The sequence below is a fragment of the Scyliorhinus torazame genome, chromosome 22 (genome assembly GCF_047496885.1).
Source record: "Scyliorhinus torazame isolate Kashiwa2021f chromosome 22, sScyTor2.1, whole genome shotgun sequence".
Lineage (NCBI taxonomy): Eukaryota > Metazoa > Chordata > Chondrichthyes > Carcharhiniformes > Scyliorhinidae > Scyliorhinus > Scyliorhinus torazame.
The window spans coordinates 97,355,686-97,374,495 of NC_092728.1; positions in this window are offsets into that span (position 1 = coordinate 97,355,686).

Below are 18,810 nucleotides of genomic sequence, written 5' to 3' on the forward strand. Positions count from 1 at the left end.
TCACTTGCTTACCTTCTGAGATGTTCTCAGGTTCTCTCGCTGACAGAGACTGCTCCTCCACCTCCAATCCTTGGCCTGCACAATGCTAATAATATATAATATAATATGGCACTTACCTTACACCAATGGGTCTTATTATTAGGTTAGAGGAGGAGGGTGGGTGGGAGACACTACACGTGTAGTGTCTCGGGTTTCCTCTCCACCAGAATTTATTGGGGGGGGGGGGACTTGCCAGAGGTCGAACTTCCGGTTCCCGCCGAAATCTAAAGGGCTGCTCCTGTAAAGGTAAGAGCTTTTAAACTAACTACTCACCTCCCAGAAGGCCCCTGCGCACCACTGCCGCCGAAATCCAAAGGGCTGCTCCTGTAAAGGTAAGGTTTTTAAACTCACTACTCACCTCCAAGAAGGCCCCTGCTCACCGCTGCCGCCGAAGTCCAAAGGGCTGCTCCTGTAAAGGTAAGAGCTTTTAAACTAACTACTCACCTCCCAGAAGGCCCCTGCGCACCGCTGCCGCCGAAATCCAAAGGGCTGCTCCTGTAAAGGTAAGGTTTTTAAACTCACTACTCACCTCCAAGAAGGCCCCTGCTCACCGCTGCCGCCGAAATCCAAAGGGCTGCTCCTGTAAAGGTAAGAGCTTTTAAACTAACTACTCACCTCCCAGAAGGCCCCTGCGCACCGCTGCCGCCGAAATCCAAAGGGCTGCTCCTGTAAAGGTAAGAGCTTTTAAACTAACTACTCACCTCCCAGAAGGCCCCTGCGCACCGCTGATGGGAATCAAGATCTGGGATATACGCAGGCACCTTATTAATGAATGCCGTGTCATCCCAGGTCAGTGCACACAAATTGATCAAGCTTAAGAAGGTTCTTTGGTTTCAAATGATGGGTGTGTTACTGGAGAGGGGGTTGGTTGCAGTTTGGATTTTGTTTGATTGGCAGGTCACAGAGAAGCTCGTGGAGGTGTTAGCGGGTAACAGGCAGTAAGGGCTCAGAGAAATCCTACAGAGCTTAGAAGGTGTCAGAAGGTCATGGTTCTGTGCTAGGGCTCAGTGAAGCCCTGGGAGTGCTTTTTACCTTGGTGCAGCTGGGAGACTGGAGTAAAGCCAGCACTGCTAAAGAGTTGGAAGTGTGCTGGTAGTTACAGGTGGGGGTGCAGCTTCATGAATCCCATGTACAGCGGTCTCAAGAGAGGAAATTGAACCATCAAGAGTTAAGCAGTCATTGAGGTAGTCTGAGATGGAACAACGTTTGAGGGGATTCTGAGGCTACGTCTTCAGAAGTGAAGAGTTAAAATCCCTTGCGAGGGAAATAGAGTTTTAACAAAATATTGTGATTCACAATGGTCTGCCATCTATGTGGGTCGGTGAGAAATCCATGGGATCCATCTTGGTCACATCTGCCATTTAAGGGCTGCACGGTGGCGCAGTGAGTAACACTGCAGCCTCACGGCGCCAAGGTCCCAGGTTAGATCCCGGCTCTGGGCCACTGTCCGTGTGGAGTTTCCACATTCTCCCCGTGTCTGCGTGGGTTTCACCCCCACAACCCAAAGATGTGCTGGTGAGGTGGATTGGCCACGCTAAATTGTCCCTTAATTGAAAAAATGGATTGGGTACTCTAAATTTATATTTAAAAAAACATCTGCCATTTATTATACAGCCTAGTGTGTTCGACCACAGTTTGCCTGTGAATTCATACTTAGCTCAGTTTAATTCTGAATGTTAGAGTCTAAGACAGACAATTTAAATTCATTCACTTTTCTGAATTTGTGTAGTAAAGATTGTTTGGTTTGTTTCAAAAGTGTGGAATTTTGTGGTTTTATTCCCCCCAGTGGGTAACTGGGATTTCAAGCTTGCTTTACTTTAAACAAGTTACGGGTCCCTAACTGTATTGCAACATTGGCTAACCAGAGAGGAGGTGATGTAAACAACAACAATGTATATTTATGTAGCGCCTTAAACAACGCAATGACATAACGCACCATAAAACAAAGCATTACCCCGAGCCGCATAAGCAGATATATTAGGTCAGGTGACCAAAATTTTGGTCAAAGAGATAGGCTTTAAGGAGAAGTGGAGGTGGAGAGGTGTTGAGATAGGGAGGGCAAGGTCAAGGGGGATTGGAAAACAAGGACTAGAATTTTAAACTGAAGACCATGAGAGCTGCTCCCTGAAGTGGACACAAAAGATCCCACGGCGCTATTTTGAAGAAGGGCACTGTCTATCCTCAGTGTCGCGGCCAATATTTATCCCTCAATAAGCAGCATTAAAGACAGTGATTATCAGATCATTATCATTTGTGGGAATTGGCAATGTGTGAATTGGTAACATTACGACAGTGACAATGTTTCAAAAGTACTTCATTGGCTGTAAAGTGTTTCGGGATGTGCTGAGTTTGTGAAAGGCGCTATTGTTAAGAACCCCGCTGATGTTATCTGAGAAAATGTCTCAAAACTCTGAAGGATAACTTGAAACACTGGTTTTGTTGTTGGCACATTTTTTTAATGTTTGAACGCCGCTTTGCAGTCCTCTGTCCAATTAAAGGGCTTGTTCCTCTTCCAAAGCTCTGTGAGCGGTCCTACCACGCTGCTAAAGTTTGGCACCAACTTGCGACAGAATCAGTTCATTCCCAGAAAGCTTAAAAGCTCTTTTCTTGTGGTTGAGTTCTGGAACATCCCAGTATAGTTGCACCTCTTGGGGCCATTTGACCATATCCCGCGATGTGTCCAAGATATGAAATTTTGGGCTTTGACAAATTGTCTTTTTGCTAGATTCAGGACGAGATTGGCTTCTTTCATGCAGTCAAATAGTTCTTTGAAATGGTTCAGATGTTCTTCCAAACTTTGACTGCACAGCAGTGAATCATCAATGTGTACTGCACACTGACTCAGAACTTGAATACCTTTATTCGGGAGTCTCTGAAAGGTTGCAGGTGAGTTCTTCATCCTGAATGACATAACTTTGAGTCGATAAAGTCCATCTGGCATTACGAATGTGGAGGTCACGGTTGTCCGCTCAACAAAGGTACTTGCCGATAGACCTTTAGCAAATGTATCTGTCATAATATGCACTCATGCACATAATGAGGTAAAGACAGGCAATGACAGACACCCAGGTTAGCCAATCAACACACAGGACAGAACACAACCAGTCACCAGCCAGAACACTGGAGGGGGGCTTCCTACTATAAAACACACGAGGCATCAGCACTCTGCCTCTTTTCCACTGGTGACAACTGTAGTGACAGTCAGGTGTATCTATCATTTAGCACCTTCTACATGTGGCTCAGAGTTAGTCTGGTCCAGTTAGTTAAAGTTAGCACACTACTAGTAGTAGAGTGTCAACCCACAGCCAGCTGTGTGCACTGTTACAGAAGTTCAATAAAACGTATTGAACTAACAGCTAAGTTTGGAGTCTACTTTCCAGTACAACTGCATCCAGTTGCAGTCCGTGTTACCCCAGGGTGAATAACACAACACTATCTTTGTGATGAATTTAGCTGTCCAACTCTTTCGATGCAATCTCCAAAAGGTGGAATAGGAAACAAATCCCTCTTGATTTTTGTTAAAAAGTATTTTTATTCCAAATTTTTACCATTTTTACAATTTACAACAGTAACAAAAACCCACTGAACACATTAAACCCACTACCCACCAACACGCACCTCCCCCTCCCTCCCTCCCCCTCCCCGCTCCTCCTTCAATAGTCAATGGTAACCAACTCTCCTAAATGCATAATGAACAAACCCCAACTTTTGTAGAACCCATCACTGGTATCCCTTAGAGAAACTTTCACCTTCTCCAGGGCTAAAAACTCCAGCAGGTCTCCCCCACCAGGCCGAGGCACAGGGTGGAGAAGCTGACCTCCACCCCAACAAGGCCCACCTACGAGCAATCAGCGAGGCGAAGGCCAAAACATCTGTCCCCACCCCCATCTGCAATTCCGGCTTGTCCGACACCCCGAATATGGCCTCCAGGAGACCAGGCTGCACAACAAAATGCAGAACCACCAATACGGCACAGTAGCAAAAGTGGTTAGCACTGTTGCTTCACAGCTCCAGGGTCCCAGGTTCGATTCCCGACTTGGGTCACCGTCTGTGCAAAGCCTGCACGTTCTCCCCGTGTCTGCGTGGGTTTCCTCCGGGTGCTCCGGTTTCCTCCCACTGTCCGAAGATGTGCAGGTTAGTTGGATTGGCCTTGATAAATTGCCCTTAGTGTCCAAAAAGGTAGGATGGAATTACTTTGTTCGGGGTTATGGGAATAAGGTGGAGGCGTGGGCTTATGTGCGGTGCTCTTTCCGAGGCCGGTGCAGACCCGATGGGCCGAATGGCCTCCTTCCTCACTGTGAATTCTATGGTTTTATTTAATGGTGCTGAAACCGCCCCAAAAAACCTTTTCAGTTTCCGGCAGGACCAAACCATGTGCACGTGATTCGCACGGCCCTCCCACATTGCTCACAGACATCCTCCACCCCCTCAAACAGCCGGCTCCTCCTCGACTTCATCAGGCGTCCCCTGTGCACCACCTTCAGCTGTTTCAGCCGCAGTCTCGCTCGAGGTCGAGGCATTCACCTTCCGCAGCACCTCACACCACACTCCCTCCTCCCACCTAGCCTTAACCCCCTCCATGGACATCCTATCCTCCTCCAAAATCCTCCCATAGATCGCCGAGAGAGCCGCTTTCTCCAACCCCCCCCCCCGACCTTCCAGCAACGAGAAGGGGGTCACTATCAGGAAGGTCAGGAAGATCTCCTTCGCAAAGTACAAATCCCTCTCGACGCCGGTATTCATTCTCCTGTAGTCCACACACAAGGGGCGGGATTCTCCGAACCCCACCGGGTCGGAGAATTGGCAGGGGGGGAGCGGCGTGACCCCGCCCCCGCCGGCTGCCGAATTCTCCGGCGCCGGGGATTTTGCGGGGGCGGGAATAGCGCCGCGCCGGTCGGCGGCCGCTGGTAGCTAGGCCCCCCCCCCCCCGGCAATCCTCCGGCCCGTTTTCGGCCGGTCCCGCCGGCGTATGTTACGACAGGTACTTACCGGCGGGACCTGGCTCCGCGGGCGGCCTCCGGGGTCCTCGGGGGGGGGGGGGCGCGGGGGGGTTCTGGCCCCGGGGGGTGCCCCCATGGTGGCCTGGCCGTGGGGGCACTCTATTCCTCCGTGCCGGCTGTTGTAAAGGTCCGCGATGGCTGGCGTGGAGATGACCCCCCCCCGCGCATGCACTGGGATGACGGCAGTACACACTTCGGCGCCAGAGTGGTTCACGCCACTCCTTCGCGACGGAATTGCCCACCCCGTCGGTTTCTGAAGAATCCCGCCCAATGTGTTGTGCTGCATTTGGTTTCGATTTAACCTTTCTGGATTTAACCAGTATCGAAGCTGTGTCCCCTACATCTACGTCATAGATTGCTAACTCCACTCTGCCTAATTTGTCCCCACAAATACATTTATAACTCTTTCAGTTCACCCTGGCTCTTATCTGGAAGATAACCTAACCAGTTGTTCAGGGAATTTAACCCTTTCGTCCTCATCAAGGTTCGTCGTTCCGACTCCAATTCGCTGCATTTTAATTTGATGTTCTTTCTCCTTTCTACCATTATCTACCCCTGTAGATAATCCTCATTCCAATTGATCTGCTAATCTCATCAATTTAGTTTCAGATACATTTTACAAATTTGCTGAGGTTACATTGTCTTCTTCCAAATAAGCCTGGGTTAGAGCAAGAGCATTCTTACAGTCACCTGATTTCAAATCACACATTCTCACTTGGTCCCACATTTCCTCACTCTCGTTACATTTAAAGAGTTACTAATCCCCAACACCCATATGGAATCATGCTTTATAAAATCCTGGACGAGCCCCCGATTTTGTTAAGAACCCTGCTGATGTTATCGGCGAGACTATCTCATAAACCCCCGAAGGATAACTTGAGTTCTGAGTGGTGTATCTTGTTTGGAATAATGTGAGAAACAGTCCAGTCATTATGTAAACAGTTAATAAAGAATGTTTATTGAAGTAAAAGAAGAGAAAAAAAAAATAACACTCTGGAAATGAAATGAAATGAAAATCACTTATTGTCACAAGTAGGCTTCAAATGAATTTACTGAGAAAAGCCCCTAGTCGCCACATTCCGGCGCCTGTTCAGGGAGGCTGGTACGGGAATTGAACCGTGCTGCTGGCCTGCCTTGGTCTGCTTTCAAAACCAGTGATTTAGCCCTGTGCTAAACCAGCCCCGAACCTGACTTCCGGGTGCGGCGATGACCAGCTGAGTCGCACGTTTCGGCAGCTCCCTGTGAAACGGACTTTTGGGCTCTTGATAGGAGCCCCAACGGCAATTTTGACGGCTAAAAACACTGTGCGGTAAACCAGAAGGGAATCCCCCCTGGTTACGGATGGAAAAAGGAGGAGAGAGTGGCCAGATTGCAGTGGATCCTTTAGAACAGCGGCAAGGAAGGCAAGCAAAAACCAAGATGGCGTCGGAAGGTGGCAGTTTAACATGGGGCCCTGAACAACAAGAGTTCTTGAAATGCTGTGTGGAAGAGATCAAAAAGGAAATGAAGAAAGAGCTGTTGGCCCCGATACTACAGGCGATCGAAGGGCTAAAGGAGGAACAAAAGACCCAGGAGCGGGAGCTTCGGGTCGTGAAGGCAAAGGCAGCCGAGAATGAGGACGATATACAGGGCCTGGTGGTGAAGACGGAGACGCAAGAGGCACATCAGAAACGATGTGTGGAAAGGTTGGAGGCACTGGAAAACAACGCAAGGAGGAACAACCTGAGGATTCTTGGTCTTCCTGAAGGTGTGGAGGGAGCGGACGTCGGGGCATATGTGAGCACGATGCTGCACTCGTTAATGGGAGCGGAGGCCCCGGCGGGTCCGTTGGAGGTGGAGGGAGCATACCGAGTGATGGCGCGAGGACCGAGAGCAGGAGAAATTCCCAGAGCCATAGTGGTGAGATTCCTCCGTTTTAAGGACAGAGAAATGGTCCTTAGATGGGCGAAGAAAACTCGGAGCAGTAAATGGGAGAACGCGGTGATCCGCGTTTATCAAGACTGGAGTGCGGAGGTGGCGAGAAGGAGGGCGAGCTTTAATCGGGCCAAGGCGGTGCTTCATAAAAAGAAGATAAAATTTGGAATGCTGCAACCGGCAAGACTGTGGGTCACATATCGAGGGAGGCACCACTACTTTGAGACGGCGGATGAAGCGTGGACTTTTATTGTGGAAGAAAAACTGGAATGAGCGGGTTATTAAAAAGAACGTTCGAACAAAGTGGTGGGGCGAATGTGGGGGGCAAAGAGGGGTTTTATGTACTAATCCTGCGATGTGGTAACTTTTCTCTCTCCCACAGGTGGTGATGGGGGGAGGAGGGGAGGTGGAGGAGATGGGGCGTTGGCCATTGGGGGCGGGGCCAAGGGAGAAGCGCGGGCTTGGTTCCCGCGCTATGATAATCATGGCGGGAATAGAGAAGCAGGAAGGAGGGGGCGTCGCACGGTGCGAGCCGAGGTCACGGGGGGAAGCCGAGGTCAGCCAGAGTTTGCTGACTTCTGGGAGCAACATGGGGGGAGTAATTACGCTAGCGGGGGATCTAGCGGGGGGGGTGGGAGGGGGGAATTACTGGGTTGCTGCTGCTGGGGAGAGGGGGGAGCTGGTATGGGAGAGGATGGGCGGGGGGGCACCGCCTGGGGGAGATACAGCTGCGTGGGAACCGGGTGAGGAGCTGGAAAAAGGTGATGGCTAATCGACAAGGGGGGGGGGTAGGAAGCCCCCCAACTCGGCTGATCACGTGGAACGTGAGAGGGCTGAACGGGCCGATAAAGAGGGCACGGGTACTCGCACACCTTAAGAAACTTAAGGCAGATGTGGTTATGTTACAGGAAACGCACCTGAAACTGATAGACCAGGTTAGGCTACGCAAAGGATGGGTGGGGCAGGTGTTCCATTCGGGGCTAGATGCGAAAAACAGGGGGGTGGCTATATTAGTGGGGAAGCGGGTAATGTTCGAGGCAAAGACTATAGTGGCGGATAACGGGGGCAGATACGTGATGGTGAGTGGCAAACTACAGGGGGAGACGGTGGTTTTGGTAAACGTATATGCCCCGAACTGGGATGATGCCAATTTTATGAGGCGGATGCTAGGACGCATTCCGGACCTAGAGATGGGAAAGCTGATAATGGGGGGAGATTTTAATACGGTGTTGGAACCAGGGCTGGATAGGTCGAAGTCCAGGACTGGAAGGAGGCCGGCAGCAGCCAAGGTACTTAAAGATTTTATGGAGCAGATGGGAGGTGTAGACCCGTGGAGATTTAGCAGACCTAGGAGTAAGGAGTTCTTGTTTTTCTCCTATGTCCATAAAGTCTACTCGCGAATAGACTTTTTTGTGCTGGGTAGGGCATTGATCCCGAAGGTGAGGGGAACGGAGTATACGGCTATAGCCATTTCGGATCACGCTCCACACTGGGTGGACTTGGAGATAGGGGAGGAAACAGGAGGGCGCCCACCCTGGAGAATGGACATGGGACTAATGGCAGATGAGGGGGTGTGTCTAAGGGTGAGGGGGTGCATTGAAAAGTACTTGGAACTCAATGATAATGGGGAGGTCCAGGTGGGAGTGGTCTGGGAGGCGTTGAAGGCGGTGGTTAGAGGGGAGCTGATATCAATAAGGGCACATAAAGGGAAGCAGGAGAGTAAGGAACGGGAGCGGTTGCTGCAAGAACTTTTGAGGGTGGACAGACAATATGTGGAAGCACCGGAGGAGGGACTGTACAGGGAAAGGCAAAGGCTACATGTAGAATTTGACTTGCTGACTACAGGCACTGCAGAGGCACAATGGAGGAAGGCACAGGGTGTACAGTACGAATATGGGGAGAAGGCGAGCAGGTTGCTGGCACACCAATTGAGGAAAAGGGGAGCAGCGAGGGAAATAGGGGGAGTGAGGGATGAGGAAGGAGAGATGGAGCGGGGAGCGGAGAGAGTGAATGGAGTGTTCAAGACATTTTATAAAAAATTATGTGAAGCTCAACCCCCGGATGGGAGGGAGAGAATGATGGGCTTCTTGGATCGGCTGGAATTTCCCAAGGTGGAAGAGAAGGAAAGGGTGGGACTGGGAGCACAGATCGAGGTAGAAGAAGTGGTGAAAGGAATTAGGAGCATGCAGGCGGGAAAGGCCCCGGGACCGGATGGATTCCCAGTCGAATTCTATAGAAAATATGTGGACTTGCTCGCCCCGGTACTGACGAGGACCTTTAATGAGGCAAAGGAAAGGGGACAACTGCCCCCGACTATGTCTGAAGCAACGATATCGCTTCTCTTAAAGAAGGAAAAGGACTCGCTACAATGCGGGTCCTATAGACCTATTTCCCTCCTAAATGTAGATGCCAAGGTCCTGGCCAAGGTAATGGCAATGAGAATAGAGGAATGTGTCCCGGGGGTGGTCCACGAGGACCAAACTGGGTTTGTGAAGGGGAGACAGCTGAACACGAATATACGGAGGTTGTTAGGGGTAATGATGATGGCCCCACCAGAGGGAGAAACGGAGATAGTAGTGGCGATGGATGCCGAGAAAGCATTTGATAGAGTGGAGTGGGATTATTTGTGGGAGGTGTTGAGGAGATTTGGTTTTGGAGAGAGGTATGTTAGATGGGTGCAGCTGTTGTATAGGGCCCCAGTGGCGAGCGTGGTCACGAATGGACGGGGATCTGCATATTTTCGGCTCCATAGAGGGACAAGGCAGGGATGCCCTCTGTCCCCATTATTGTTTGCACTGGCGATTGAGCCCCTGGCGATAGCGTTGAGGGGTTCCAAGAAGTGGAGGGGAGTACTTAGGGGAGGAGAAGAGCACCGGGTATCTTTGTATGCGGACGATTTGCTACTATACGTGGCGGACCCGGCGGAGGGGATGCCAGAAATAATGCGGATACTTGGGGAGTTTGGGGATTTTTCAGGGTATAAATTGAACATGGGGAAAAGTGAGTTGTTTGTGGTGCATCCAGGGGAGCAGAGTAGAGAAATAGAGGACCTACCGTTGAGGAAGGTAACAAGGGACTTTCGTTACCTGGGGATCCAGATAGCTAAGAATTGGGGCACATTGCATAGGTTAAATTTAACGCGGTTGGTGGAACAGATGGATTCAAGAGATGGGATATGGTATCCCTGTCAATGGCAGGGAGGGTGCAGGCGGTTAAGATGGTGGTCCTCCCGAGATTCCTCTTTGTGTTTCAGTGCCTCCCGGTGGTGATCACGAAGGCTTTTTTTAAAAGGATTGAAAAGAGCATCATGGGTTTTGTGTGGGCCGGGAAGACCCCGAGAGTGAGGAAGGGATTCTTACAGCGTAGCAGGGATAGGGGGGGGCTGGCACTACCGAGCCTAAGTGAGTATAATTGGGCCGCTAATATTTCAATGGTGAGTAAGTGGATGGGAGAGGAGGAGGGAGCGGCGTGGAAGAGATTAGAGAGGGCGTCCTGTAGGGGGACTAGCCTACAGGCTATGGTGACAGCCCCATTGCCGTTCTCACCGAGGAACTACACCACAAGCCCGGTGGTGGTGGCTACACTGAAGATTTGGGGACAGTGGAGACGGCATAGGGGAAAGACTGGAGCCTTGGGGGGGTCCCCGATAAGAAACAACCATAGGTTTGCCCCGGGGGGAATGGATGGGGGATATGGAATGTGGCAAAGAGCAGGAATAACGCAACTGAAAGATCTGTTTGTGGATGGGAAGTTCGCGAGTCTGGGAGCGCTGACCGAGAAATATGGGTTGCCCCAAGGGAATGCATTCAGGTATATGCAACTGAGGGCTTTTGTGAGGCAACAGGTGAGGGAATTCCCGCAGCTCCCGACACAAGAGGTGCAGGACAGAGTGATCTCAAAGACATGGGTGGGGGATGGTAAGGTGTCAGATATATATAGGGAAATGAGGGACGAAGGGGAGACTATGGTAGATGAACTAAAAGGGAAATGGGAAGAAGAGCTGGGGGAGGAGATCGAGGAGGGGCTGTGGGCAGATGCCCTAAGCAGGGTAAACTCGTCGTCCTCGTGTGCCAGGCTAAGCCTGATTCAGTTTAAGGTATTACACAGGGCACATATGACTGGAACACGGCTCAGTAAATTTTTTGGGGTGGAGGATAGGTGTGCGAGGTGCTCGAGAAGCCCAGCGAATCATACCCATATGTTTTGGTCATGCCCGGCACTACAGGGGTTTTGGATGGGGGTGACAAAGGTGCTTTCAAAAGTAGTAGGAGTCCGGGTCGAACCAAGCTGGGGGTTGGCTATATTTGGGGTTGCACAAGAGCCGGGAGTGCAGGAGGCGAGAGAGGCCGATGTTTTGGCCTTTGCGTCCCTAGTAGCCCGGCGCAGGATATTGCTAATGTGGAAAGAAGCCAAGCCCCCGGGGGTGGAGACCTGGATAAATGACATGGCGGGGTTTATAAAGCTAGAGCGGATTAAGCTCGTCCTAAGGGGGTCGGCTCAAGGGTTCACCAGGCGGTGGCAACCGTTCGTCGAATACCTCGCAGAAAGATAGACGGAATGGGAAAAAGAAGGCAGCAGCCCAGAATGGGGGGGGGGAAGAGGAGGAACCAGAAGGACTCTCAGGGTTGTTAATATATACTGTATAGTATGTATAGGTCGTTGCTACAGATAATTAGATATTGGACTGTTAAATTATATTTTTGGAGAGTGTTACTTGTGACAAGGCAGTTGCCAATTAGGGCTAGTTTTCATTTTTGTTATTTATTATTTATTCTTTTTTTGTTTATAAAATAGGTCATTGTTATTTGTGTTGTTATAATATTGTGTAAAGGATGCACAATGTACTGTGTTGGTTGACCAAAAATTTTCAATAACATATTTAATTTTTTTAAAAACCAGCCCCGAACCCGATTGTGGCCACTGGGCTCCGCGACCCTCCTGACAACCGCCCGCGGGTCGCGACCCTCCAGACACCTGCCCGCGAGTCGTGACCCTGAGTTTTAAAACGACTGTTCTAGATGAGGGAGGGAAGTATCTTGTCAGGAGACACTAGGAAGCGGCATTATCAGTGCTTATAGAGTATTCAGAGAATCGGGGCATCAACAATGAACATCACCAACCCAACCTGCAGCAGCAGGACCTCAGGGTTTGACACGGAACAGTTAACTCAACATAGTGGCTTGGGGAACTCGACAGGCCCTATGGTCTTCCCTTGTGCAGAGATTTAGAGACAAACCTCTCTCCACCTGTGGCGTGCCCTCCTGCTTTATTCCACTAAGCTGCCTCGCCTGGATGCAGGTACTTGCTACGATCCAGTAGGTGGCAGAAAGAAACTCTGCATTGGTGGGTCTTTACACAGATTGGACTGTGAACACCGACAAGCCATTCAACTCTGGGAGGCATCACATCCGACACTCGTACTGTCCTCCAATTCCGCTGCCCGTTGGCGGTATGTTGCGGCTGGTTAGCCGGTAATCATGGAGAACAAATGGGTGCCATGCCAAAGAAAGAGGCATCAGGCCAGGTGACTCAAAACCTGGCCAAGTGGTGGGTTTCCCGGAGCAGGAGAGAAAAGTGGGGAGTTTTAAGGAGCTAATTCCGGAGGTTCGGAGCCTGGACACCAGTGGAGAAGTGAAGCAAGTGGGCGACGCACAAGAGTCTGGAGCTGGAGGAATGCAGAGTTCTCGGGGAGGTTAGACGGCTGGAGCAGGCCGGGGGCCAATATAAACCAGCACGCACAAGAGTGACGTAACAAACATAATGATAACCAATTAAGTGCAAGGGTCGAGAGTCAGGGGTCAACAGTGCTTGGCATTTGTTGGACGTTCCATGTTTGCAGGAAAGATTTGGGCTTTTTGCAGACCCCTGATTTCCTGCGGGATCTGGTGTCCCGTACGGGACACGGGAGAATTGAGATCATGAGAAATTATGCAATCCAATCCCTTTATTGGATTCATGTCAAATGAAAACAACATTTTGTTTACTTCTTCCATCTTGACCATTAATCTGCTCTGTAATCAATTCTGAGCCCTTGGTTATTTTGTAAACAGACTACCCAAACCTTAGGAATAACATTGTGGTCTGTCACTCACTCCCATCCCATTATTCTACATATATAAACTCTTCAATTAGATTTGGAATGCACTGCCAGCTATTGGTTACCCGGCGTTCAAATTACCCTTCGAGTGGACAGGGCAACCAGCTCTCATGGTCCCAAGATGTGCAGGTGTTTTTTTTATAATTTAAAGTACCCAATTAATTTTTCCCAATTAAGGGTCAATTTAGCGTGGCCAATCCACCTACCCGCACATCTTTGGGTTGTGGGGGCGAAACCCACGCAAACACGGGGAGAAAGTGCAAACTCCACACGGACAGTGACCCAGAGCCGGGATCGAACCTGGGACCTCGGCGCCGTGAGGCAGCAGTGCTAACCCACTGCGCCGCCGTGCTGCCCACGATGCGCAGGTCAGATGGATTGGCCAAACTAATTTTCCCCTGAGTGTCCCAAACATTAGGTGGGCTTACTGGGGATAGGATGGGGGCCTGGGTGGGGCACTCTTTCAGAGAGTCGGTGCAGACTCGATGGACCGATTGACCTCCTTCTGCACGGTAGGGATTCTATGGTTCTCTGATGACTCCAGGCTGGGAGGGAGCCCATTGGCCTGCGGACCGAGGAGCCCATTGGCCTGCGGACCGAGGAGCCCATTGGCCTGCGGACCGAGGAGCCCATTGGCCTGCGGACAGAGGAGCCCATTGGCCTGCGGATAGAGGAGCCCATTGGCCTGCGGACAGAGGAGCCCATTGGCCTGCGGATGGAGGAGCCCATTGGCCTGCGGACAGAGGAGCCCATTGGCCTGCGGACAGAGGAGCCCATTGGCCTGCGGACCGAGGAGCTCATTGGCCTGCGGACAGAGGAGCCCATTGGCCTGCGGATAGAGGAGCCCATTGGCCTGCGGACAGAGGAGCCCATTGGCCTGCGGATGGAGGAGCCCATTGGCCTGCGGACAGAGGAGCCCATTGGCCTGCGGACAGAGGAGCCCATTGGCCTGCGGACCGAGGAGCCCATTGGCCTGCGGACCGAGGAGCCCATTGGCCTGCGGACAGAGGAGCCCATTGGCCTGCGGACCGAGGAGCTCATTGGCCTGCGGACAGAGGAGCCCATTGGCCTGCGGACAGAGGAGCCCATTGGCCTGCGGACAGAGGAGCCCATTGGCCTGCGGACCGAGGAGCTCATTGGCCTGCGGACCGAGGAGCCCATTGGCCTGCGGACGGAGAAGCCCATTGGCCTGCGGACGGAGGAGCCCATTGGCCTGCGGACGGAGGAGCTCATTGGCCTGCGGACGGAGGAGCTCATTGGCCTGCGGACCGAGGAGCCCATTGGCCTGCGGACGGAGGAGCTCATTGGCCTGCGGACGGAGGAGCTCATTGGCCTGCGGACGGAGGAGCTCATTGGCCTGCGGACCGAGGAGCCCATTGGCCTGCGGACCGAGGAGCCCATTGGCCTGCGGACCGAGGAGCCCATTGGCCTGCGGACAGAGGAGCCCATTGGCCTGCGGACGGAGGAGCTCATTGGCCTGCGGACCGAGGAGCCCATTGGCCTGCGGACAGAGGAGCCCATTGGCCTGCGGACAGAGGAGCCCTTTGGCCTGCGGACAGAGGAGCCCATTGGCCTGCGGACAGAGGAGCCCTTTGGCCTGCGGACCGAGGAGCCCATTGGCCTGCGGACCGAGGAGCCCATTGGCCTGCGGACAGAGGAGCCCATTGGCCTGCGGACGGAGGAGCCCATTGGCCTGCGGACCGAGGAGCCCATTGGCCTGCGGACAGAGGAGCCCATTGGCCTGCGGACAGAGGAGCCCTTTGGCCTGCGGACAGAGGAGCCCATTGGCCTGCGGACCGAGGAGCCCATTGGCCTGCGGACAGAGGAGCCCTTTGGCCTGCGGACAGAGGAGCCCATTGGCCTGCGGACCGAGGAGCCCATTGGCCTGCGGACCGAGGAGCCCATTGGCCTGCGGACAGAGGAGCCCATTGGCCTGCGGACAGAGGAGCCCTTTGGCCTGCGGACAGAGGAGCCCATTGGCCTGCGGACAGAGGAGCCCATTGGCCTGCGGACGGAGGAGCTCATTGGCCTGCGGACCGAGGAGCTCATTGGCCTGCGGACAGAGGAGCCCATTGGCCTGCGGACAGAGGAGCCCTTTGGCCTGCGGACCGAGGAGCCCATTGGCCTGCGGACCGAGGAGCCCATTGGCCTGCGGACAGAGGAGCCCATTGGCCTGCGGACAGAGGAGCCCTTTGGCCTGCGGACAGAGGAGCCCATTGGCCTGCGGACAGAGGAGCCCATTGGCCTGCGGACAGAGGAGCCCATTGGCCTGCGGACAGAGGAGCCCATTGGCCTGCGGACAGAGGAGCCCTTTGGCCTGCGGACCGAGGAGCCCATTGGCCTGCGGACAGAGGAGCCCATTGGCCTGCGGACCGAGGAGCCCATTGGCCTGCGGACAGAGGAGCTCATTGGCCTGCGGACAGAGGAGCCCATTGGCCTGCGGACAGAGGAGCCCATTGGCCTGCGGACAGAGGAGCCCATTGGCCTGCGGACAGAGGAGCCCATTGGCCTGCGGACAGAGGAGCCCATTGGCCTGCGGACAGAGGAGCCCATTGGCCTGCGGACAGAGGAGCCCATTGGCCTGCGGACAGAGGAGCCCTTTGGCCTGATTACAGCTTGTTTTCCCTTTGAGGCGGATTCCAAAACTTGAACATTTTACTCCACAACGCAGACTGCTTTGATAAACCCCCTGACACACTCTGACACACATACTCACACAAGCATGCACTTTGACACACTCTGACACAAGCACACACAGACACACGCGGGCGGACACACACGCGGACAGATACACACGCAGACGGACGCACACGCAGTAGGACACACATGCAGACGGACACAAACACGGCCGGACGGACGGAGACATCAATTGTACCATCAATGACCAGGGTGGTAGAACATGATAGATGGGTCTTGAGACAATAAGCAAAACACTGCAGGCCTGAAAATCTGAAACAGAAACAGAAAATGCTGGAAATACTCAGTTGGTCTGACAGCATCTGTGAAGAAACAAACAGTTAACGATTTCAAGCCAATGACCTTCCATTGGAATAATGGGTCATCGACAAGAAACGACAATCCTGAATAGGCCTTGGTCTTTCTTCATCTCTTCCCTCCTGTATTCCTCGGTATCCGGGTTGATAACTGAGAATGGTTTGTAAATGGCTGCAAAATATACAGAATCTCACAGCATCCAATATAGGTCACCCTGCTGGATACCGGGAAACAAGGCAGTTTCTGCACACCATGCACTGGAGCAGTGAGAGTTTCAGAGAGATGCTCAAGAAAATGTAAAGAAAAGAGCAAAGTTCAAAGAAATCTGAATTTATAGACAGAGCACAGAAAGGTCGGGGCAAATTCTGACTCAACTGAACTGATTAGGTTCTGTTGCAGGGGCCTGTTGCCACCTAGTGGCATTGTGTAGAATTTCCACTTATCTTCTGGACATCTCGATCAAGGATAAATTAACAATTGCAGCAGTCCCTGGAATCGATACAGTGCAGAAGAAGGCCATTCGGTCCATCGAGTCTGAAAGATCACCCTACCTAGATCCATGCCCCTGCCCTCTCACATATAGCGTACACATCCTCAGACACTAAGGTGTAACTTTTTTTTAGCATGGCCAATCCAATGCGCATCTTTGGACTATGGACTGCGGGAGATGCTACCAGATGACAGGGGGAAATGGCGCCCTCACCTGGTGTCCTCCACCGTGGTGGTCAGTGGCTTGGCAACAGGTGTCAACACCAATAACAACAGCCCACAACGCTACCCAATAGCCCACCTCATGTGCAGTACATGTGACAGAACCTGCTCCTCCTGGGTTGGTCTCGTCAGAAAAAGTTCATCATTAGGAAACTTCTCCATCCACAAGGATCGGATCAGCTGCATGACCATCATGTAACTTAGATGGAAGGATGCCAGGATCAACTTGAAGATTGTGGTGCATGAGAAGGACTTGCATCTTATAATGTCCCTCAAATATTTCAACGCATTTCACTTCTGAGTGTAGGGCCTGTTGTATAAGTACATATGGCTGCCAGTTGTTGTAGCACAAGATCACTCGAGTAGCAATGGCCAGTTGATTTGTTCTTGGTGCCATTAATTGAGGTGGACTATCACCCAGCACATTAGTGGAGCCACTTTGTAGAAACCGCTAATCTCCACTGGAACAATCATACAAGGTGTGAAGCCCCATCGCAAAATATGGCACTGTTGACAAAGCCCCCCCCCCCAGTGATTCAAGGTCGACGTGCCATCCAATGAGCCACACTGACCTTGTCATTGGGAAAAGACTCTATCGACCCTGCTTTCAATAACAGTAGGAGTTTATAATAGGGACATTCTGCTTCCCTTGTTTGCATAGGTGCGGCCACATCTGGAGTATTGTGTACAGTATTTGGTCTATCCGCTGGAGTTTAGAAGAGTAAGAGGCAACTTCATTGAAATATACAATATGCTGAGGGGTGTTGACAGGGTGGATGTGGAGAGGATGTTTCCTCTTGTGGGAAAATTTTGAACCTTATTTAAAAATAAGGGGTTGTTCATTTAAGACAGATTTTTTCTCCCAGAGGGTCGTGAGTCTTTGGAACGGTCTTCCTCAAAAGGCAGTAAGAAGTCTTACAACACCAAGTTAATTGTAAGACTTCTTACTGTGCTCTCCCCAGTCCAACGGCAGCATCTCCTCATCAAAAGGCAGTGGAAGCAGAATCTTTAACTATTTTTTAAGGCAGAGTTGGATAGATTCTTGATTAACAAAGGGGCTGAAAGGTTATCGGGGGTGGGCAGGAACGTGAGGTTGTAGTTACAATCAGATTATTGAATGGGGTAGCAGGCTCGTGGGGCCGAGTGGCCACTTCCTGCTCTTAGTTTGCACGTTAGCAGTTAACCGTTAGTAGGGTCATCTCTTGGCAGCGGAGTGTAAATCCACCAGGGTTTCCCAATCACAGCTAAGGACTGAGGAACAAGGGATCAGAAGTACACCTGTTCCGTCATCCAGTTGAATCACGGTTTGTCCATCCCTCAACTCTACTTACTGGTCTTTCCTCCATAATCCCTCCAACGTCTCCTCATTCAGGTCCCATACCCTCAGAGGGCATTGGCGATAATGGACCTCCATTGGATTGGTCTACGATCACATCATAGAATTTACAGTGCAGAAGGAGGCCATTCGGCCCATCGAGTCCGCACCGGCCCTTGGAAAGAGCACCCTACCCAAGGTCAACACCTCCACCCTATCCCCATAACCCAGTAACCCCACCCAACACTAAGGGCAATTTTGGACACTAAGGGCCATCCACCAAACCTGCACATCTTTGGACTGTGGGAGGAAACCCACGCAGACACGGAGAGGATGTGCAGACTCCGCACAGACAGTGACCCAAGCCGGAATCGAACCTGGGACCCTGGAGCTGTGAAGCAACTGTGCTGGGCAAAGTATTGCAGTGGTTTCCTGTTGCCTTTGGCAGAATGGTTGACCAGGAAACTCTCCCACTCTTACCGCCCATGAAATGAAATGAAAATCGCTTATTGTCACGAGTCGGCTTCAAATGAAGTGACTGTGAAAAGCCCCTAGTCGCCACATTCCGGCGCCTGTTCGGGGAGGCTGTTACGGGAATTGAACCGTGCTGCTGGCCTGCCTCAGTCTGCTTTCAAAGCCAGCGATTTAGCCCTGTGCTAAACAGCCCCTTGGCGTAACAAAAGGATTTCAGGCTGATTATCAACCTGGTCGGGCAGGTTATGAACACCCCTTCCGTGGCG